The following is a 23,371-nucleotide window of genomic DNA, read 5'->3' as shown; positions in this document are numbered from 1 at the left end:
GGAAGGCCGGCTCCACCCGGGAGGTGCGGGTCTCCCCTTGAGCACGCACCGCCCCCTAGGCACCTCCGAGCCACCTGGCTGCGGAGGCCACCTTCCCTCACCAGCGCTCCCCAGCAGCTCCTCCAGGTTCACCGGAAACCACAGCAGGAAAAGCGCTAATGGCAGAATTTGGGTCAGTTATGTCAGGCTGTTAAAATATTTTGAATTGGAAGGCCCTCCGTGGATTTGCGCCACTTAGGTAAACGATGCAAAAGAGGGATGGGGTGCTTCCCAGCGGTTTTCGAATAAAAAGAATCGTAGGAAGTGACATAATATTTTCAGGTTTCAGATCTTCTCCCCCAGATGCAATTATGAGATTTCTGAAGGAAAGGCAGTATTGGATGATTTTATGCCACAGTTTTAATTGTGAGGACTTCAAAACTTCAGGGTATGTTTACGTACACATAACAAGTAGAACCTGGATTTCCTCCTCCCCCAAAAATACCCAAGAGAAAGAAATTATTCAAGGCAGGTTGCTGCCTTCCTCACAGGCATCAGCGCGGAAAGCGTTTGCCGGGGGGGTTTCCCGACGCAGACGTCCTGGTGGGATCCAGTCCTTCCTGGGAAGTCGTCGTGGCTTCGTTATGACACCGGCGCCTGTGTGTGTGGGCGGGCAGCTGTGAAACGGAGGGCTGAGAAGGCAGCATTATACTTGTGGATATAAACTATCTTTAAATCATCAGGCTCAGGCAAAGATTTGACTGTTCTATTTTGTGTGTGTGTTTCATTTCAGCTAGACTGCAAATTCTGAGACTAGAAATATTATTTTGAGCATAGAATTCTAGATCTCCACATCGCCCATCACATGGATAGCCAGTGGTTCCTAGAGCCCCACAGCACACACGCACCTCACAGGAGGGCACATGCACGCGCACACACGCAGATGGGCACACACCTGCACGTGCCCCCCACACGCATGCACACGCACCTGCGCACATACATGCATGCACACACGAGGACACCTGCATGCACGCAGCCCCACATGCACACATGCACACACACCTGCATGTAGCCCCCACACACGCATGCATGCACACACACGCCCCCACAGATGCACACACGCCTGCACGCACGCATACCTGCACACACGCATGCACACACACTCACGTGCACCTGCACACGCACACAGCTGCACTTGTGCACATGCACGCACGCGCACACTTGCATGCACACACATGCATATACTCACACGCGTGCACACATGCACTACCATCCTCTTTCCTCCACCTCCCTCTAGGCGATCACCCTGCTGCGCTGTCCTCTTAATCAAAGGCTAAGAGAAGGAGAAAGCATCTGCCTACAGCAAACACTCACAGAAATAGATTCCTGTGGAAACCAAACAAAAAGGCAATAGAAAGAGGAAGTGGGAGATATTAAATTTTTCATTAGATCCATTGCTCCAAAGCTTATAGGCTCTGGGCTCAACACACTGATTTCTTGCTGACCCATAATCCAGTTTAGTTGGGGGAACTTAGCGAAAACTCAAAATTGTGATGCCAACAGCTTTGAAAAATTGCCCAAAAGGCCAAGAAAATGGATACATGTTTGTGGTGGGAAAAGAGATGATTAAGGAACCTTCATAATTTGGATCTTATTTTATGTCTTTGCTACTGAATTTTGGGAATGAGTGGCTGTTACCTTAGCTGAACTTATATTCGGTGATTCCAGAAGCATGGAAACATCTGCCAGGCTTGAGTGCTGAGTCAGCACAGAGCCCAGATCTGGGTTTTGCTTTATTGCACCAAATGCGTCCACTGTACTGGAGAGCACCTTACACCTTAGCCTTTCCTCCGCAACTCTGTGCATCCACAGGTAGTGACCCTGCGGTATGTGTCATCCACCATTTGTCTGTCTGTTTGTCATCTCTGTCATCTGCCCATGCATGTACCCAACCGAGCTCCATATTCCTCATTGTCTGAAACATAGTGAGTGTGGAATAAATGAATGAAAACCTTAATAAAGATGAGTGAATAGATGAACGGATGATAGATGAACAATTAAACCAAATGGATCGGAACAACACAGAAGCTACTCAATACAGCATAAAACACACAGGGCAGGTGTTTGCAGAAGGACCAGGAAAGTGGCATGAGGCAGGGGTTGGCTGATAAGGTGGTAGACGAGGGTGTGGAGGTCTAGCCAGGCTCCAGAGGGGATGGAGCCCCAGAGCGAAGAATCTGGACCCTGCTCCTGTGATCATTGCCGCCATCATCCATTGTTCTCGAGAAGGAAGGGGCCCCTGGTAATTTGGGGGATACAATTTCTGTGTTCAGAGGACCTCTGCCTCACTTTGCCGGGCACGTTGGAACCGGAGTATGGTACTGATGTCAGCCCAGTAACAACAGACACAGATGGGATCGTGTACCAGACAGAAGCCGAGGCAGGTCCCCAACACCAACCTAACGGGAGGGAAGAGCAGTCAGGGGAGTCGGGGACCCTTCCCCTCGCCTATCCACACTAAGCCCTGTGACCTTCTCAAGTCACCACAGCATGCTGGCATTTAACCTTAGTATCTGTAACACCTTTCTGCTTACATGCTTGAAAATTAAAAATTCTTGTGATAAAACATGATTTTCATGTTCTAAATCAGATAATTAAACAGAGATCCGTATAGAACTGCCGTACTTCTCCCCTGGAAGAAAACGCACATCTGAAGCTCAGTCACAACCAAGTGGCTCACTTTGGATTCTGTCCCTTATTGATCTGTTAATGGAATGTTAATCGGACTCTTACTCATGAGGGGGGCTGAATGCAGGGGAGAGGAGCTGGGCTATGGCCAGCCCCCCTCTCTGCTTTCTTCCAGCGGGCCCCCGGTTGGTGCAGGGAGATCAGGATTTGAAGCAAACCTGAAAATAGAGCTTAACGGCTTTATAACCAATAACAGTGTAATCCTCACTCTAGTAAGAGTGAGGAGTCCTACACACTGTGGGACCAACGGCACAAATGAGGGGTGAGGAGGCACAGAACTGTCCAGAGGGAACCTCGCCTCATATGTGGGGTGCACACTTCCCACCGGGCATGGATGTTCTGAGAAGCAGAACTGAAATTCTCCATGGGGGCCACAGAAAACCAGGCTGAAAATGCACTCACTTCATAACTAACGTGCACCAGCTTGAAGGAAGAAGAAATACATAATTGCTAAAAAGAGGGAAATTGGGGGGTCTCAGCTAGCGTGAGAGCCCACATCAGCCAAGGAAACAGAGTGACAGGAGGAGACGAGCAAATACACACAGGAGTGGGAAAGTCACCCCAGTCCCCAAATCAGATGGGGCTTTGAGCTTGGAACTCTGTGGGAGCCGCATTGTCCTGACCCGTGACGAGCAGGACGTCCTGTCCCCCACCTGTGTTTCCATGGATGCTGGTTTACACGGAGGCCCGAGCACCGGCAGAGCCCCTTTCCCTGCCCCAGCATGTCCCGGGGCTCAGACGGGGCTCAGACGGGGCCCAGACGGGGCTCAGACGCCCCACATCCAGCTCCCTTACCTGGCAGAGGCTCAATGCTGAGACCCTGTCTCTCAGACTCTGGCCATTTGTGAGGACACAGATTGGTTGTCGACAACGATGAACTTCGTGGCTGCCAGCTCTTTCCAATGTGAGCCTGAGAAAGGAGAACCACGGGTGCATTCAGCGTAGACTTCCAACAAAGACACCGTCAACATCCGTCTCAACGCGAATAATGACAGGGATAATTACCATGTGTAATTGCTCCAGGCAACTGCGGGCTTTTTGAGAATTCCTTTGATTTTTCTCCACCATCCTATGGGGTAGACGTTTTAACTAAGGATTATGCACACACACAAAAAAAACCCACAGAGATTTACAGAGATGAGAAAAAGATATCCAAGATCGTACAGGTTGTTAGTAGCGAAGTCAGGATCCATGCCCGCCCATGGGACTCAGGCTGCGGGACCCTTGGTCTCCACCCACTGAGCACGTCTGATCCGCAATACTGAGTTCCCAGGGTGTGAGGCTCGGTGCCACTGTGACTGGTCAGAGTCAAAATTAGGGAAGACGGCGGAGCTAGGCCCAGATGCACTCATTCGATGTTTCTGAAGTGTTCTGCCAGATGAAACTTTTCGGTTTACATCCTGGTCCTGCGTTGTTCTCCGGAAGAGAAAAGGTCAAAGAACCATCTGAAAAGTGTGCACCGTAGGGTCATATGTGTAGCCAATATGTAAACATGGTCTGCTATCGTCATCATGCAGAATACAGTGTCTTTCGCGGAGAAATCCCAAAAAGCCCATCATCCAGGAACGTGCAGTGGTTATGCTTTCGCTTTCTTCCTGAGGAAGTGACCTGTGTCAAGCAGAAATGAATGTAGGTAAGACTCACGCGGCTTCTCGGTGTAGCTGCTCGACCGAATAGCAGCCACGCTGAAGAAGGTGGTTCTGGACGTTCTGCACTGAAGCGTCGGTCGGCACGGGGGGCAGGCTTGGTGTCTGGCAGAGGCCCGGCCAGCAGGCTTCCTACTTGTTAACCTGTGTTGGAAAAGTGGAGGACCATGTGCTTTCTTCTCCATATTTAGCTTTTAATTTTTTGCTTTTAAAAACATAACGTACGCCCATGGTGACAATCCAGACAATTCACACAGGCACTGAAAATCAAAGTGAAAAATCACTCACAACCCCACCCCCTGGATGTAAGTGTTTTTATCATTTGGGTGCATGTCCTTCCAGATATATATATTTTATGCACACACATATAAACAAAGTTATTACCAAAAAGAAAACACAGGGTGCATGCCATTCAGTATCTGAATTTCCCACCCAATGACACAGTGTATAAAAGTTCCTGAGGAAACACGTTATCAAGGGAGAAGGTTGCATGAGCTCCTTTGTGGGGATATAGCGTAACTTAGTTTGGGTTGGATACTTACTCTGCTTATGCTTCTGTGGGAAATACTGGCATGAATGCTCTGGGACAGATGCCCATGTGAACTTATGCAGTTACTTTCTTAGGAGAAACTCCCAGGTGCGATTCTGGGGTCAAAGGTAGCACGAGTTCTGACACCAAATAACATTGAGGCCTCAGCAAAGACGTTTCCAGCTTATAGAATGTAGCCCACATGGCGATGATGTTAATATCCTACAATTTCTCTCTCAAGAGAATAAAGGAAGAAAAGGGTTACAAACATAATGTAAGACGGAAGCCCAGGTGCATTTGAGGTCTTGCTAATATGCTACAGAAAGTCCCAAACGCTGACTGACACATGGTTGGGGCCAAGAACATAATAAACACACCAGAGCAGCAGAGAAGTCACTGAGATGAAAGGGACAGATGTGACATCTTTGGGGGCCCTAGCGGGGCGCCGGAGGAACGGGCACTCTCTGGGCTCAGCTTCAGACGGCTCCTCCATGGGGCTTTTCAGACACAGGGATGCGCAGGTCCTAACCTGAAGATCCTATCAGGGTCTTCAGCATCCCATGGGAGATTCAGGAATACCTACCTCTCCCTGGAAGATTTATGCACAACATGGTTTTGACGGGATATATGCTGAAACGTAAACGAACTTACATTCCATGGCATGGCACATCCCAATGGACACAGATTTTAAAACGCAGTTTAGAACAACCACTGAATAACTTGAAAAGTCATCACTTGGGTTGGAGTCGAATAAAGCATTGAGGGTTTTATTTATTTTATCAGAGTAAGAACTGTGGTAAAATTAGGTAGTAGATAAGTGACCAGCTATGTGAGTTTGTCTTTTTGAACTGCTGCTTCTAGTTAAGAGGGACTGAGTGTCAGGGCGCCTGGGTGGCTCAATCGGTTAAGCATTCAACTCTTGGTTTTGGCTCAGGTCATGGTCTCAGAGTCATGGGATCGAGCCCTGAGTCAGGCTCTGTGCTCAGTGGGGAGTCTGCTTGGGATTCCCTCTCCCTCTCCCTCTGCCCCTCCTGCTCATGCGTGTGCTCTCTCTCTCAAATAAATAAATAAATCTTTAAAAAAAAAAAGGGGGGGGGACTGAGTTTCCAAAGGTCATCAGCAGGGTGTTTTCTGATTTGCCTGGAAGAATCCAGTATCCATAATTTCACAGCTAGGATACTGTTTTTTTTAACGGGCTGGTCCTTTAGACACAAGCTACATACTGCCCGCCATGTTTCACCTGCTGTGTCCAAAGAGCCCCATGGAGGAGCCATCTGAAGCTGAGCCCGGAGAGTGCCCATTCCTCTGGTGCCCCAACCACTTGCGCTGGTTGGACTGGAAAGGATGTGAACGACGCCATCCGTCACTCGTGGGAGAAAGACTCGGTGATCTTCTGCCATGGGGGAGGCTCTGTCCTCCCCACTGCAGCTAGACTTGCAGGGAAAACTATGCCGCGTGGAGCCACATGCTGGTTGTTCAGATGGGAGAACGGAGACCCGATGTGATGCTGTTTGGTAGTAACAGAGCGGGCACTCAGACGGTGCCTCGTCGCTACTCTGCATCCCAGCGCTGGCCCCTGGCTCCACGCTGTCCTGGGAACGCCTGGATGCTGGCATCCTGACACAGCGTGGCGTTAGCAAATCCAGGAGGTAATCAGACCAGGAAAATCAGGGAAGCAATAATAAATGTAGAAACGTAACTCCCAATACATGCAAAGAGCCAGTGGGCCCCATCTTTTCCTACTGCTATTGAGCGGTCATTTACCAAACCACCAACCAGAATCCCACGCTTTCTCCTCAGTGGAGCTTTGCTGATAACACCAGCTTCCATAATTGTTTCTCCCCAGACAAAATTACAGCATCCCACCTCTACTTTGCCTTGCTTTTAGCAAGAACACAAAGAAGACAAGAAAATATGTTCTTTGATATTAATTTGCTTAAATGATCTGACGGAGAAAAATGAATGAGAACCATTTCCTGTCCCATCCACCATTTCAAAAAATACTGCCATCTTCCAGGAAAGGACCACAGAGAAAGCAAGGGTAACTTCAAGGGACAGTGTCTGAGGAACGTTATCTGCCCCTCACTCAGAGCACCTGCCTCAAACTTTGAATTTGAAATTTCCTAATGGAAACCATCCCTCCCATGGGCAGGGAAGCCTGGCAGCCACACAAGCTGGGATCACCACAGTCCCCATGGCAAGCCCTGCCCTCTGACCAGTGTGGTGGAGATGCCCCATCTTTTCTGCTTCTTGAGATGAGTCAGGGCTGCCTAACCGAGCAGGTGTAAGGCCAAACCACAGACAAATGGGTTACAACCAGCCACCTGGCAAGTCTCCCATTCTCTCTCATCACTGAGACCTTTAAAATCCAGATGCCCCAGGTGCGGCCATGTGCAGCCCTTCTGCTCCCATCCCCATATGTTATTCTCGTGCGTGAACTGGCTTTTCCTGATTTCTCATGCATGTCAGTTGGGAGAGCACAGGGGGCATGAGTGAGCCGGGGCACTCCACATGAGGCTGGTGGCAGCCCCATTACGCGTTTCTTTTCTAGTCCTTGTTACGGAGTGAGACAGGGTGACATTATCCCAGGAAGTGAGGCCAACCTTCGTTTCCAAAGTGTAAAACGACCAACATAGGTAAATAAGCAGATGTTGAGTGTGAGGTGCAGGGGTCCGATGAGCGGGCAGGGCATGTTTGAGTCAGCTCCCCACACAAAAAGAAGAGAAAGAAGGAAACCTCGTCCTGCTGAATCAGCAGTTATTAGATATAGCGGTCAGAGAACTCTGCTGCCTTGGTCTTCCTGGGACGGGAGCAGCTTCTCTGGGAGGACTGGATGGAGGCGGTTTATTTGGAGTGAGGGGAGTGAGACGGGCACAGCCTCAGGCCAGAAAGCCCGGTGCACCCTGGAGTCAGTCCTCCTGGGGAAACGGGGCTTTGGTGCGGGACACACATGGGTGTCCGAGCACCAGCTGCCCCTGGTTCTGAATCGACGCCACTCCCAGCACAAGGGAACACCTCAGCAAAGAAGTGTGGGTGCAGAGAGAGGCTCGCTCTTCTCACCAGTGGGACCGGTGGGGCCAGGACCGGACACCGACAGTCTACCACAACAGGGAGGCCGCGTGGAGGTTGGTTTGGGTTTTGAGCGCCCAATCTGCGGCTGGCCCAGACTCTCCACCCACAGCATGGAGCCAGGCCTGGGCGTGGAGCACGTCAGCACTGACCACGGGCAGAAACTAGGAGGAAGTGCAGGTGCATGCAATGCGGGCTCTCTGGGCCCGAGTCAGGGAGAAATCGGCTCACGAAAGCGCTAAGCGAGCGTGGCATCATTTCTACAATTAGTACCCGGCTGCTCCCTGATTTCTCCAGGGTCTGGATACAGTCTTTTTGGGCCTCGGGTCACTTTCTCCTCGGGCCCTTGGTGACCCCGGCTGCAGGGGTGGGCGGCACGTGCGTCTAGCTCTCCCTCCCCCACAGAAACATCAGGGAAACCGGAAAGCTGTCTTGCTTGCTCAAGCTCTCCAGCTTGCAGGGTCGGTATGAGCTCGTGTCTCAGCTGTTTGGTGATCTTGGAATGATGTCCTCACTGTCTGTGACACGCATTTTCCCCACAGCAGCCAGAAAGCCGCGCAGGTGTGACGGAGGGTGGAGCTATTCTTGGAGGCAGCCAGCCGCTGGGGTTGTGCTACCTGAGTCCACGGGCCCCACGCTCCTCTGGGGTCTCCTGGCGGCTGGCTCGCGGGCTGGCATCCAGGACACCCATCAGACAGCCTCCAGTGGTGGGAGCACGCAGGTGGGTTAGGTTAGAGAAGGCGGGTGCCTCCAGCCCTCCCACCAGCCAAAGCCCGCAGCTCCCCACTGATACTGTGTCTCTGAAAAGCCTCCAGCTAAAAGTTGATGTGAACGTGGCCCACAGATGGGTCTTTCAGCTCTAAGACTCGGGCTTCCGATGCCTGTCGGCGATCAGAGCTTATTCGCTGTGCGCCTCCCCTCCTTGCCCTCCCCTGCCTCTGGCTCTGTGCTCCCCTCCTCCCAGGACCACAGCAGTCACCCCCTCCCTCGAGATGACAGTTTCCTGAGTCTCTAAGAACTGCTGCGAGCTCGGCAGACTCCCCCCATTTCTGGCAACGTGGCCAAATTTTGTAACTTTCCATGTAGTTGGCAAGGTACATACCTCTTCATAAAGGACTTCTTATTCTCAAAACACAACCCAGCAGAAATGTGAGGGCACCGCAGTTGTAAGCTTCTTGGATGGCAGCTCATTTATTACTCTTGAGACGGGCTCTAAAGTGGTAGTATTAGCCACATGTGGCTACTCAAATGTGACCAAAATTCCATAATAAAATCTAAAGTCCAGTTTCTCAGGCTCACCAGCCACATGGCAAGTGAACGGCTTGTGGCCAAAATACTGGACAACAGATCCAGAACATTCCCAATGACTGCAGAAGAGTCTATCAGTAGTGCTGGTCCAGACTGAATCGATATTCTACCAAAAGAGGAACATTATCTGGAACATTATCTGGGCATTAAAAAAAAAAAAAAAACATATTCAGTATCACACGGTCATCAAGAGACATTAAAATTCCAAACTCATTTCTTATGCATATAATTGAAAAGCAATTGAGAGTTAATGGTTGTTAGAAATAGCTAAAGAAACATACATTCGATGAATTCCCTGTTTCCCAAAATGGTACCTCCATCCTTCCGAATATCCAGGGGTGCTCTGTATCGGTAATATCGCATACATTTCTATATATTGATGTGTTTTTCCTGGTTTGTTTACACACCGTATCAGCCAAAAAGATTGTACAGCTAACTCAAACAGGCATATGGGATAAAAGAAGGACAGGCGATTGAGGAAGCCAGAGGGAGGCAACAGAACCAAAAATACACTCGAGTTAAAGGGTTTTCACTATAAATCAAAAGTTCCTCTGCAAGCAAAGCAGGAAGGAAGCTGACCGGCTGTGATTTCTCAGTGCCCTCCGTGGCTCTTCCTCACCAAGCAAACCCGTCGGTCTCCAAATAGTCACCTAGCTTCTGAGCGCTAACGCTGAAGGATGTGTCCTAAGCCATCATGCTCCAATTGCCAAGGCTGCCCTAAACTCAGGGGACGGTTCTAGAGCTCCACACACAGCAACCAGTGCTCCCCACCTCCCAGGTAGGTGCCTCACAGTGAGAGACTCTCCGGAGGCTTAGAAACCACCCCCGGAGTAGCCAGGCTCCCCTCTAACTCACCGGCAGAGAGAGCCCCGCACGAGGACAGAGAAGAAAGGCCACCTTTAGACCATCGTGCCAGGGTGGCCTCCAAGGGATGCTGGATCTGGAGACAGGCTTGGTGTCCATCTGACCCCCATGCAAAATCACGCAACTGCAGGCCTGTCACTGAGCATGTGCGTCAAGGAATTTTAGTTAATGACGGACTGCTCGCAGCTCAGGATTAAACAGGTGCATTAGAACTGGTAAACACTTAGGGAAACTGTCAGGTAAATTTTAAGGGAATCAAGTGATTCAGTGACTCTTTGCTGAATGCCCGCCATGCGGAAGGCTCTGTGGCGGTACAACGCAGACCAGCAATGCTTCCCATGTAAGGAGATCAGTGCCCAGCACACCTCATTTGGTTTAAAACACGGAAGACTCCTCCATGTCTCTCCGGACAGCACACTCTTCCAGCCTTCCCACATCTGCAGTTCGTGGCAAGATCCCGGGATAAAGTGGGAAAGGGCCGTCTGCCCCAAGACAGGATTTTTAAATCCCGTGCTCTTGAACTGCAATCCCAACCCCCGTACGTAATGTCACGCGACCCTCATTTCTCCTGAAGCAGCACCCACTCTTTGGACGTCATAGTTCCCCCCAGGAAGTGACAATGACCTCGTTCAGCAGATTGGAGGTGTGGTGGCTAAAGCAGGTGCTGTGTCTGGTGTGCGTGTGTAGAAGGTTGTTCATGTGTGTCCCGCTGGGCCTTTCCCCAAATGCCCATCACACCGCGCCAGACCCCACCCGAGCCCTGCACCCCTCCCCCAGAGGACTGACTGCACATGTGTGCACACGCATGTGGTCTGCCTCTTCTACCTGGAATGAAAGCCACACGAGGAAAGAAATTCCTTCCCTTTTGTTCACTGTTCCTTCTGAGCATGAGAACAAAGCCTACCATACGCTAGGTGCTCAGTAAATATTTGTTGAATTCATAAAAAGAAAACATTCCTATTAGTAATCTGCATGTTGAAATTAGACACTCAACTTAACATTCACCAGGATTTTAAGTGCACCTAGCCAATACCTGCCCCCCAGCCCCAGGCAACACATGCAAACAAATAGAACAAAAGCAAAAGAAAAAAAATACCTTGATAGAGTAGAATTCTCAATTCTCTGGAATGGAGAGTTCCTTGTAAAATGATATTTGATTATTACTGATTTTATGACAAAAGGCTTCAGTGTCCTGGTGCAGATTTAGGTTGGATCCCAGTGAAGGAGTGACTGCAGTGGAGAGCTATTGATCTGAGATTAGCAATAATTACAACAGAACCATGAGGGGTTCGAGGTGCCATCAATTCTAGCCTTCATGTCCCCAGATCTCCAGGTAGATAAATATGAAATTCAAAAGAGAAACTACTCCCACCCTTAGCTTCAGATGTCTCTTAAATTTCAGTTTTAGTTTGAAAATAATCGTTTGCGGGTAAGTGTCCGCAGTGGCTGAAAAGAGTCCTCGGAAACAGCTCCTGCACGTGGAGCTTTCGGCGGGGGAGCTCGGGAGCGACCCCCGCGAGACTGCATGAATGGGCCCCCGATCGAAGCATACGGCCCAGCCTGCGGGTCCGGATCGGCGGTGGGGTTTCAGCGATGCCCCTTGATGCCCCTGGTCAGGGACCACATTTAAATTCCCCTTCTCATTGCACAGCTGTTCCAGTGTTTTCCAAAACGACTCTGGAGCTTAATTTGGATCTGAGCACTTTGGAGCCCGCACGGACATAATGAGAAGCCACGTAATCAGCGGTCTGGAGCCACTGACACATCCTTTTCTCAAACAAACAATCTAATACCTCTTCCGTGAGTCAATGAATTTATTAAAGACAAATAGTCAGTCCCATCTGCAAATCCTGCAGAATCCAGCACTTGGACTAAATGACATTTAGTCAAGTTGTAGCTCGGAATGGCAAAGACAACAGTAGCAGCTCAGTCTTTAAGCCTCTGTCCCAGGGCGGATATCATTTCCAATATCCCACGCAGATCCTTCGAAGGGGTTGTGCCTGGCAGACCCCAGAGGGCTTCTCCGGGATTAGTTAATAGTGAGAAAGCATCAGGCCAAATTTATGGGTTATGGTCTCCCATGATTGCATAAAAAATAAAATTAAAAGGAAGCCCCCAAAGAATAGTTTATCAAGCGTGGTGATGGTACCCTCTCCAACAGGGAGGTCATAAAAGCATATTAGCGACCCCCCGATGGGATGTGTTTACTGGTGGAGTCAAGGAGATTGATCATTTTATCCAGGAATGGCATTTTCGTTCAACATACTGTTGCCATTAGCCTGAAAAACACACTAATCATCCGATGCATGGCACGCAATGAAAGGAAGAAACAAGCGCAATTATCGGGGTCTTTATAGACCCAGCTCCTCATGGGATGTCCTGAAATGCAGTCTATTTATAGACTCTCTTCTAGAAACGCCTGTGCTCCCCCCCACCACCACCCCCGGCTCTGTAGTGATAGGATCAGACGTCTCCCTCGCCTGAAGGCAGAGGAGAGTGCACGGCCCTCAGCAGAGCTTGGGCTACCTACGGGTGGGCTTTGAGGAACTCTGTTCACTTCTCACACCCCCTACAGTCAACGTTGATTTCTTGGCGCCCGACAGAACGAGTGTGGCCCCTTCGAGAGCACTGTGCTTGTGCCGTGTGCGTGCGGATTACCGCACAGGGTTTCCTGCGGGTCTGGAGACAAGTGCACGAGGGCCCTGGGGCACAATGGTCACAGGTCTCACTCAAGCCAGGAGTCACGCAGCCTCTGACCCGACCCGCTCGTCTGTGCTGCTCCATTGTCGAAGGAGGGGATGCAGGACGCGGGTCCCGGAGCTGGAAGGAAGTGTAATGACCAGCGTGGCGTCTGGCACTGAGCCTCCCCTCACAGGGGCTCAAGTGACCAAATGTCAGCAGTGTTCTCAAGGGCGATGGCCTTGGGCTGTGATGCATAACGGGTAGGCGTGTTCGTGATACCAGGGCTTGTCTCCGTTGTCGGATTTACACCTATGAAGTCAGGCGACATGGCACAGCTTGCCTGAGGTCGCACAGTCTGTAAATTCTGGAGCCTGGATCAAACACACCCAGAGCAGAGGACTCTGCGTGCCCCTGGCTCTTCTCCACCCTGCTTCTCCACACACCTGTGCCAGGAGAACCGCGTGTCCACCAGCGACACCCCCTGCCGTCCCTCCCCCTCCCCGCAGGCTGCAGCCTGGCACAGATAACTCACTGAGCCAGAGAAGCTCCTGTGTCCCCCCCCACGTCCAGACCAGCTGGCCGTGGGGCCAGGGAAGACACTCGAGCGTCATGGTTTCCCTCCAGCCCACCAGCTGAGGCCTGAAATGTAAAGCGCATTAGTAGATTCTAATCCTGATGTTGAAAACATCCAGTGCTAACCTCGCTGGGAGACACTCAAACTCCACGTGGGGCACTTGTTGGATTAACGTTCCAAGTCGAGGCGCCAAGAACAGATTGTGCCTGGGTCAGGAGAGCGGGCCCTCACGGTGGGGCAGGACAGAAAGTGCAGAGTAGAACCCAGTGCTGGCCTTCCAGAGACCCCGGGAACGCCGTCGCTCCTGGCTCCCGCGCTCCCCAGCAGGCGCCCCCAGTGCCCTCTGCAGGGGCTGATCTGTCACGGTCGCCATCTCTCCCCTGCATCCTGTGCCAACAGCGGGCCGCAGCTCTGTGACTATTGGAAGACCAGGAGGATCGGGCTCCAGCCCTCAGCGGTCAGCACCACCCCTGTCCCGCGTACTTGACAGCAACCTTCTCTCCTGCAAAGCTGGAGCTTCTTCTTTTGTGAAATGGACACAGGGATCAGCTTCATGCCCACAGCCCTGGGGGACCCATGTGAGGACACCAGGGGACCCACAGGGGCTCAGAGAATGTTCTGGAAGGCCATGCCTGAACGACTGTGGTTGGGATGAACGGAAGGGCCTGGGAAGTGCAGCTGGCCTCAGGTTCACAGAGGACAGAGGGACTGGACCCAAACCTGACACTTGGTCATCTGGAGCTTCCGTGAAACATTCTAGCATTTCCCCCCAGAAATCATAAATACTGTGGACAGAAGTTCTCTATTTCAGAAGGGTTGCCAGAGGTGAACTTGCAAGGAGTCCCATGACCAAATTCAAACTTTTATAAACAAATACATGTGTCACTAATTTCTTCCTGACCAACAAACCCCACACTATTCATCTACTTGTGATTTGTTTTAGAAAGAATTACTAAAGGACCCTCACAGCAAACCATGAGCATACCTAATAGTTTAGACACGCACGATTTTACCCAAAGACGTGGCAATACAGATTATCAGACCAAAGTAGTAAAAGAAATAACGGGTAACAATGAGAGAACTATCAGACTGGGTCCTGATTTTGATACCAAGGATGAGAAAAGTCATGAGAAAGGATTAAATTTAAAATTTATTTATTACCTTTTGTTTTGACCACCCCCCCCACACACACACACGCAGAAAGAGATAAAAGATGAGAGTGTGGGTTTGCTTAATAAAGAAATTATCTGTTGAAACAGATGGCAGGAAGCAGGCAGCAGAACCAGGGGGCTGAGGAGCAGGCCGCCCCAGCTGGGGCTCCCTGGCTCAGCCGTCAACATGGGGGTGCTGGTCCCCACTGTGGCATAGCCGGCTCTTCAGTGGGAAGGAGCGTACGTGAGAGAGGCCATCGGGAGCCCACCTCGCCACCCAACCAAGACGCTTACCTGAAGAGGAGAAGCAGCAACTGAGCTATCTGCTAATAAATAAAGTTGTCTGGAAAGAAGGAGGAAAAAGAGAGAGAGACGAAGGAAGGAAGGAAGGAGGCCTGACTTTATTACTTGCATGTCCTTCCCTTCATGGCTGTGGCGCTTTCCGGCTTTATTGTCACTTACAGACTTTCCGATGATAAGAACACGGGTTAAGGTGGAACCAGACAGGCCTCGCGCTACGCACAGCAATCCACTTGTGATGTGGCCTCGCGTGCGTGCATCTGTGGATGTGGTTCCCGGACTCAGAGACTGCAGAGTCCAGCACAAGTTTAAAAAATTGAGCAGCGGGCGCCTGGGTGGCTCAGTTGGTTGAGCGACTGCCTTCGGCTCAGGTCATGATCCTGGAGTCCCGGGATCGAGTCCCGCATCGGGCTCCCTGCTTGGCAGGGAGCCTGCTTCTCCCTCTGACCCTCCCCCCTCTCATGTGCTCTCTCTGTCTCATTCTCTCTCTCTCAAATAAATAAATAAAATCTTAAAAAAAAAAAAATTGAGCAGCAAAAATAAACAGTAAAAATATTTTGAAGACTATTCTAGATATTGAAAAAATGAAGCTTCGGTGTCCTTGTTTTTTCTCCGTCTGTCACCGGCTGCTGGCAGCAGTGTGGGGTCGGCCACCCGCCTGCCGATGGGACCTCACGCGGCCCAGCCCTGCGGCTGGAGCGGAAAGGCGCTGTCCAGGGTCCCATGGCCAGAGCGTGCGCCAGACGGTGAGGGCCACAAGCGCAGTGCGTTTACACCCATGCTGGCCTCGAGGTCTGTGGGCCCCACCCAGCAGCTGCCACACACTGCACAGCCCCAAACACCTTCCTCAGGCTCCACACTGAAGACCCTCCCGATCGAAGGCACGTGGTGTAAGGACATGTAAGAACGTGCATGAAATACGTGCCGGTGGTTGAAAGTGCACCCAGAGTGGAACGAACACCTGCTTTCTTGCTTGGCTGAGGCTCCTCGTGGCTTTTGAGAGGAGGAAGAGTGAGGCAAGGTGAGCCTCCGAGAGAGCAGCACCACGACCAGGGGGAGGGAGCTCTGCTAGCGAGGAGGAGGGGGAAAGGGGGCCCCAGGAAGATGGTGCCCAGGCCGAGGTTGGGAAAGTTCCCCAAATGTAAGGAGTCTGAAGCTAGCAGGTGCAGCGGGGTCATAGTTCAAGCAGGTGGTGTCTGGGTCCGAGGCACGACAAAGCCTGCATTCTTGCATCAGGGGTCCTGGTCACCTTCTCATTTAGAGCCAACCCCCTGAGCTGTCCTCCTGTGCCCGCAACTTGATGGAGCCACATTTTCCTGGATCCCCAGTGACAAATGCAATATAAACCCCCTGAGCATACTTACGTAGTTTTTTACCTGGAGGGCTAGTGTTCTGGAGGATGATTTGGGATTTGAACACAAATTCACCCATGTAAACACGGGTGCAGATTCTCCTGGTCGTACGGATTACACCTAGGAAATGTGAGCAGGCAGTATGCGTCCCCTGAGGTTACAGGAAACTTTTCACGTGTTCTTTGATAAATCCCTCCTGGAACCTCACTCTTGCATAATAAGTGGGTTTTTTCCGGACAGTTTCGTGCATGCACTATGTGGGCGTGGGGGCAATTTAATTAACGAAACCCTGGATGGTGGAGGTAGACTCTGTGTTCTCTTAGCTTTTTCTTCTGAGTTCTGTTGTGCACATTATGGATGCATTCAGGCTTTATCTTACTGCCATTGCTAATGTCTTTCCAAAAGTTATTTAAAATATAATTAAGATAATATGCTCGATTGCAGCAGGAAAATATAGGAAGTGAATAAATGGTAAGAGAGAAGACACAGCACCATATGGTCCTGCCATTACTGAGATCTATCCAAAATACAGGCATCTCAGCAAAATTTATTGAAAAGTAATTTCTCCTTGCATGCATAAAGATTATTTTTATGCAATAATCAGACACCGTGATCCCATTTCTTTTTCTATCTGACGGGGGGTAGTGTGTGAGGAAAAAATAAATGTTAAGTTTATACAGGTTGAGACATGGATGATTTAAACCACCCAGCTGCACCCCCAGGTAGAGCGCCCTGAAGTGAAGACTCCCCGTGTGTCCGGCGTGAGGGTGTGGGCTGGACGCAGGACGTGGAGTCCCTCACAGGGGAGCCCCACAGGGGCCCCATTGTAGGTGGCCACGCAGGCACTTACCTCCTTTTCAGAGACAAAGCCGTGGGCTGCCGCGTCTGATTCTCCGAGCTGGGAGGGCCAGAGATCTCCAGCACTTCGAAGGAGGCGTGCGGTTTATAAAACCACAGTTTCTGTCTCTGGAGAGAGAGGGGAAGGGTGTGTGCGTGTGTGCACACACACATAGGCTTCTGCACGGATCACAGTTAAACGTTCTCTGCTGGCGTGGATGCACCAGATACAAAATGAGAAGGCAGCGTGGAATGTTTCAGGAAGCAAAGGGTCTTTAGCACCGCGGGCGGGACCAGCAGGTGTGGATGAGGCAGCATCCAAGGGCTCAGCCGGGAAGGGGGCTGCAGCAGGACCCCCGCCGCCCCCGGACTGGGCCTGGTGAGTGGGCAGTCTTCGTCTTTCTTTGTGAAAGCAGCAGATGCGGGGTCCGTGCCTGATGACTCACACGTGGGTGCTCCTGGCACCCTTCCCTGCAGATGGACCTCGGGGCCCGTCACGGGCCCCCGCGTTCTGGGATCGCCGATTACGGTTTTAATTTCAGGCCTCACTAGGCCACTCCCGACGCACAGCGTGTATCAGCAGCCTGCTATGTGGCACCGGGTGCCTAGTTGCCGTTCAGTTGGGCCGAGTTTTCAGAAAGAAGAGAGTAAAATCTTAATCCTGCCCTCTGCCCAGCTGATGAACAAATCAAACAGCTTTGTCCTTAGTTGAGACACTGGATTTCTGGCCTACAGGTTCTTGTCAGTGAAGAAAACCTTGAATTCTGTTTCCTAATCCCCCTGAAATGCCCAGTGGAGAGAAATTATATTTATGGAGGATTGTCTGAAGGACATGAAGTCCATAAATCCCCCTGGCTAGTTTACATTTTACCCTTGGATCAAAACAGACTGCTGGAGAGCGATATATTTGAGCTGTCTTGATTGGGGCCCTCTGTGGGATTGCTTCTTTGTAAATTGTTGTTCACTACTTTTTGTTTTTAATTGAATTAAGGATAGTTGCAAGAAACAGATATATGAGTTGGTTTGGGCACGTGCGTGCATGTACGCATGTGTGCATGCAGAGAAGGTCATTCTAATGTGAGGGAGAGGATTCATAAGGGACATTGATTAAAATGTAAATTTTGGGGTTCCACCTTCAGTGATTCTGTCCTGGGTGGAGCCCAGGGCCCTTCATTTTATCAAACCATCAGTGATAATGATGCAAGTGGTCTGTGGAGAACATTTTTAAGAAGATTGCCCTTGAGGGGCGCCTGGGTGGCTCCGTCTGTTAAGCATCTGCGTTTGGCTCAGGTCATGATCTCAAGGTCCTGAGATCGAGTCCTGCATCCGGCTCCTTGTTCAGCGGGGTGTCTGCTTCTCTCTCTCCCTCTGCCTGTCCCCCTGCTTATGTTCTCTCTCTGTGTGTCAAATAAATAAATAAAATCTTTTAAAAAAATGTTTTTTAAAAAGTTTTTAAAAAACTTAAAAAGAAGATTGCCCTTGAGAACCTAGAGAAAACTCTGGATGCTTAACTCTAGAAAAAAAAATCATGTAAAAATTCTGTATATAATTCCAAGAGAATCAGAAGGATTACCACAGATACCAAATTAAAAACCCCTCTGTTGCAAAAATGTTTAAGCTGACCAAACAGGTCCTTCGTCACCTGTTTAAAAAGGCACAGTAGAGACTCTGTCTCCAGGTTTCAGGGTCAGCAAAACCAGTGCTTTTCCACAACAGGGTTTATATCTATTTTACGATCATTGTGAAGCTTGTCAGAGATCATGATTTCTTTGCATTGGTGATGAGGAAGCTCCGATCTAAATGTGCAAACCCACCTCTACCAGCTGGACGGGATTACAATATTATTGCAGTATGCCCACCATATTCATTTTATTGGTTAACCAAAATTTTCTTTGCCACAATTCATCCAAAAATGGTTTTGGCCTTTTCTGCTGTTAAGTGTTTACAAATGAGGAAAGATATTTTATTAATGGGGAAAGCTCATATATTTATTATTTTGAATTGACAAGTTAATATTTAAGCTAATCTAGAATCATTAAGATGGGGCTAGGGAAGCTCCCTTGTTTGTGACCTGTTACTTTTTCTGATTAGCTCTGAAAATAGAATTCTGACTGGAATGCCAAGTCTATTTTCTATAACTCTCTAAGTAGAGACAAACATACAGGACTTTGAGTTATGTTACACATGGTTAGGTTAAAAACTCCACAGGCAGAGAACCAAAATAACAGAAGGCACTAGGTAGACAACTAGACATGAGGGAAGCCAATGGGGTGTGTGAGTACAGAGGGTGTCAGGGACTGTGGGGATGGACTCAGAGCTGGAGTCAGGAAGAGAAAAAATCTAGCATTCTTAGGTAAAAATGCCCAAATAGAGAATATGACATAAAATCAAACGTTCCGTGTGGGCCACATGTAAGCCTGTGGATTGTCACTTTCAGTATCTGCTGCATAGGAATATGGAGGCCCCTTCTTCACAGAGACGGAGGCCTTGGTGAGCAGTGAGTAAACACCATCCTCTCCCACAGTGAGGAATAGTAGCTTATTAGTTCTGATATTAAAATACTGGCGTTATGTGATTTCCTGAATTATTGTTACCCTGAAGTGTTTATTTTGGTTTGGATGGGGTAATGACCTTGTGATTTTATGAAGAGTCAAATCTAAATGAACTTATTACTAGGTAAATTCTGGAAGAATTGCAGGGGAGGGATTCATTAGTTTTTACTATAGTATTTGTGTCTTCTATGAGAAACTCTGTTAAGGGATATTGTGAAAACTACTCAGGAGAATTTGATTTTTTTCTCCTTAATAATAATCTCCAGGATTTATTTTCTTCCATTTGTATTTTCCTTTTGAAATCAGGGCTACGGTTTTCCATGTTTTTTTCTCAGTGATTTCTTCTAACAACATTTAGACGCTTGTTGAAAAGTTCAAGTCAGATTTCTTTTCTGGCTCTACTCTATAAATCTCACCCTTTTATTATAAAAGTTTTAATTGTGTGTTGGCAGCTGACAGTTGAGCTTTATTAAAAGCTAACGTTGGGGGTGGTGTTACACCTGCGTAAACTCTGTTTGGGTTGCAGTGCGTAGAGATTTGCTACTTCCACTGTGCAGCTGGGGTCGCTGGTAGATCGAGATGTAATGACTCTGCTGTGTTGTGAGCCAGAGTGAGAGACTCTGTTTAAATTCTTTTTCCCAGAAACACCATTACTGAATTTTAGTAGCAACATATTTAAAAACACATGCTTGATTAAGGGATTTTCTTAAAGGAGATGAGACTGGGGAGAAGGAATCCAGAGTTTAGGTTCTGGTGTGGGGCCACTCGGGCCATACACAGCATCTCCCTGCCCCCAGGGCTTACTGAGTGAGCGGGCATGACTGAGAAGACTGCTAACTCCAGACTACTGGGAAACAGTGTGTTTACTGGAACATTCAATTAACAACAGAAGCCGTTTGTACAGACATAAAACTAGCTTTTTAAGAACCTACCTAAAGGCATTTCTAATATGCAATTGTACATGTGTGTGCATGTGTGTGCATGCATGTGTGTGTGTGTGCACACATGTATATGTGCAGGGGAGGGCTGTGCATCAAGGAGGAGATAAAAGTAAGGGAAAAAGAAAGAGGAAAATAGGGGCGCCTGGGTGGCTCAGTCAGTTAAGCGGCTGCCTTCGGCTTGGGTCATGATCCCAGGGTCCTGGGATCGAGCCCCGCATCAGGCTCCCTGTTCAGCGGGGAGCCTGTTTCTCCCTCTCCCTCTGCCTGCCTCTCTGCGTACTTGTTCTCTCTCTCTATCTCTCTGTCAAATAAATAAATAAAATCTTTAAAAAGAAAGAGGAAAATACATTCCCAATGTCTATCAACATTTTCAAAACAACTTCCCTGCTACTATCTTTTTCTCCAGTTCCAAATGTGCAATTATATATGTAAATTGATTATATATGTGATAATATATATTTATCATATATATGATTATATGCATGCATATATATTCATCTGGATTCATTAACATATGTTAACTGGCATGTAAATGGAAAATAAGAACAATATTAGAAGTGCCCATAATAGACTAGAAATTGAGTTTCCATCATTCTTGCACAAAGTGCTTCTGCCTCCAGGTGGCCCCATTGTAACCTTCCAAACATAGGCCCTCATGCTCCTCTTTATGAAACTCCTACCTAAGGCACACCCACTAAATATTCCAGACACATTCTCATAGTCAAGTATAGACTAATGAATTTTCTCCTTTTAGAAGTTTTACCACTTGCTTTTTTTTTTAATTATGAATTACAACAGACATATAGTCATGCATAACATATACATCAAAGGTGTATAACACTTCTATAACCAATCCCAGCCTAGAGGTAAGAATATGTCCATACCCCAGGCCTCCTCTGTCCCTTTCTCAGTACAACTGTCTCCCTCCACCCTGGATGAGCCCACTACAGTTACTGACTACCATTATCTTTTTTAATTATAGTTTTACCACTTACATATCTCTACACTATATAGTTTGGTTTTCCTTGTTTCTATGTTTTATGTTAATTTGTATGTATAAATTCTATTGTTTTACTCTTTCACTCAACATTGTGTTTGTGAAATCTAGCCATGTTGTTGCATGTAGTTCTTATTTGTTTTCATTGTTGTGTCATGTTACATTAAAATTGAAATTCTGTATGTGTACTGGACACACACCACCACCATATATTTATCCATTCTAATGTAGGTGGGCATTTGGATTTTCTATTTATTTTTATAGACAATACTGTTTATGTATCCTGGAGCACCTCTCATTCATACTGCTACTAACAGAATCACTTAGGCATAGAATATGTATCCCTTCAGACTTATTGGACAATGACAAACAGTCTTCCAAAGTATCTACTGACTTACACTACCACAAGCAGTGAAGGAGACTTCTTGTTGTCACACAGATACACAACCATTTGATCTCATGAGACTTTTTCATGTTTATCAATCAGGTACTGTTAATATTTCCTTACCTCTAAAAATGAGCTATTCTCTTCTATCCTCCCCAGACACATTCTCTCCCATGCCACAGATTCCATGTCCTCCAAGGAACCTTCCCCACCTCACCAACCAACATCAACCCCCTCTTTCCATGTCTATGGAATTTACACTCAATTACTTCTTCATTTGGTCAAATTGTACAAATTTGATTTTTCTACTCATATATTTCAAGTGTGTGTTTGGAACCTCCTCAGTTGACTTATAAACTATTGAAAGGCAAAAGTGTTATTTATAAATACTTTTTTTATTTCACACAGGACAAGTTACTTATAAAAGATGATTCCAGGTTGAAGAGAGATTAAGGAATAGTGTCTAAAAGCATAATTGGTGATGACATGTGTGTGTACATATATATAATTACATGTATAATATATGTAGGTTATACAAGTTGTATAATTATATATAATATATATATTTAATTTATGAGTACTTTTGTGATGAGTATTTATAAGAGAAAGAAGAATAATAACCACTTAAAAGAACAGAGGGAACTGATGGATTAGAAAACAATTTGTAAATAAACTTTTATTTTACATAAGCTTGTTCTAAAATCCATCTCAAATAAAAGAATAAATTTTCTGCAGAAGTTTCTTGTAAGTCTTTAAAGTGGAGAGCAGCAATAAATGTGCAATATTCCATATTATGGAGGCACTACAGACAAGTGGTTAAGAGCATGAATTTTCTAATTGAAAAGACGCCAATTCATACTCAAGAGTCTGCCAGTTGAGAGCTGCACTTCCTTGTGTAAGTTACTTAACCTTAATGAGCTTGGTTTTCCGCTTTCAATATGGGCATTTTGATAAGGATATTGTGTGCAATCCACAACTTCTGAGACAAGTGTTATTATTATTATTATTATTATTATTACCCCATTTCATGCATGAGAGAGACAACTTGGACTCATAGAGCTTAAGGGACAAGGCCTAGACCAAAAGCTAGTGATTGCTAGAGGTCGGACTGGACCTAAAGTTCTCTGAGTCTGTATTCCAAGTCTTTGCCACAGGGTCATGGTGTCATAAGTAGCTATTCTAAAACTCCTTAATATTTGTTTCTACTTCATATCTCAGCCAAACTAGCCAAAATACACAATAATGTGCCCTACTCATTCCTCATAGCCCAGTGTTTACTGTCCTCCATAAATAGAAGTTCACTTACATGATAGTGATGATGCTGTTGCTGATGGTGACGTTGATGATGATGGTGATAGTGATGATGATGATGATGGTGATGGTGTTGATGATGGTGATATAGTGATGATGGTGATGATATGGTGGTGGTGGTGATGATGATGGTGATAGTGATGATG

General features: G+C 47.9%; 1 protein-coding gene and 1 long non-coding RNA gene across 2 annotated transcripts in view; one reads left to right on the top strand and one right to left on the bottom strand.

Annotated features, from left to right (window-relative positions):
• ADARB2 (adenosine deaminase RNA specific B2 (inactive)) overlaps nucleotides 1–23,371 on the top strand; it is a 375,765-nt gene that overhangs the window by 152,365 nt on the left and 200,029 nt on the right. The window lies entirely within an intron of this gene.
• LOC145721405 (uncharacterized) lies at nucleotides 799–17,545 on the bottom strand. Its single transcript, XR_014145077.1, has 6 exons — nucleotides 17,053–17,545; nucleotides 9,074–9,418; nucleotides 4,916–5,137; nucleotides 3,733–4,335; nucleotides 3,523–3,637; nucleotides 799–2,438 (listed from the first exon to the last, which is right to left on the bottom strand). It is a non-coding gene; the product is annotated as an uncharacterized LOC145721405 (long non-coding RNA).

Source organism: Leptonychotes weddellii, chromosome 5 (genome assembly GCF_054177405.1).
Source record: "Leptonychotes weddellii isolate Sample4059 chromosome 5, ASM5417740v2, whole genome shotgun sequence".
NCBI lineage: Eukaryota > Metazoa > Chordata > Mammalia > Carnivora > Phocidae > Leptonychotes > Leptonychotes weddellii.
The sequence above is the reverse complement of the archived record's forward strand: the minus strand, read 5'-3'. Positions and strand labels throughout refer to the sequence as shown.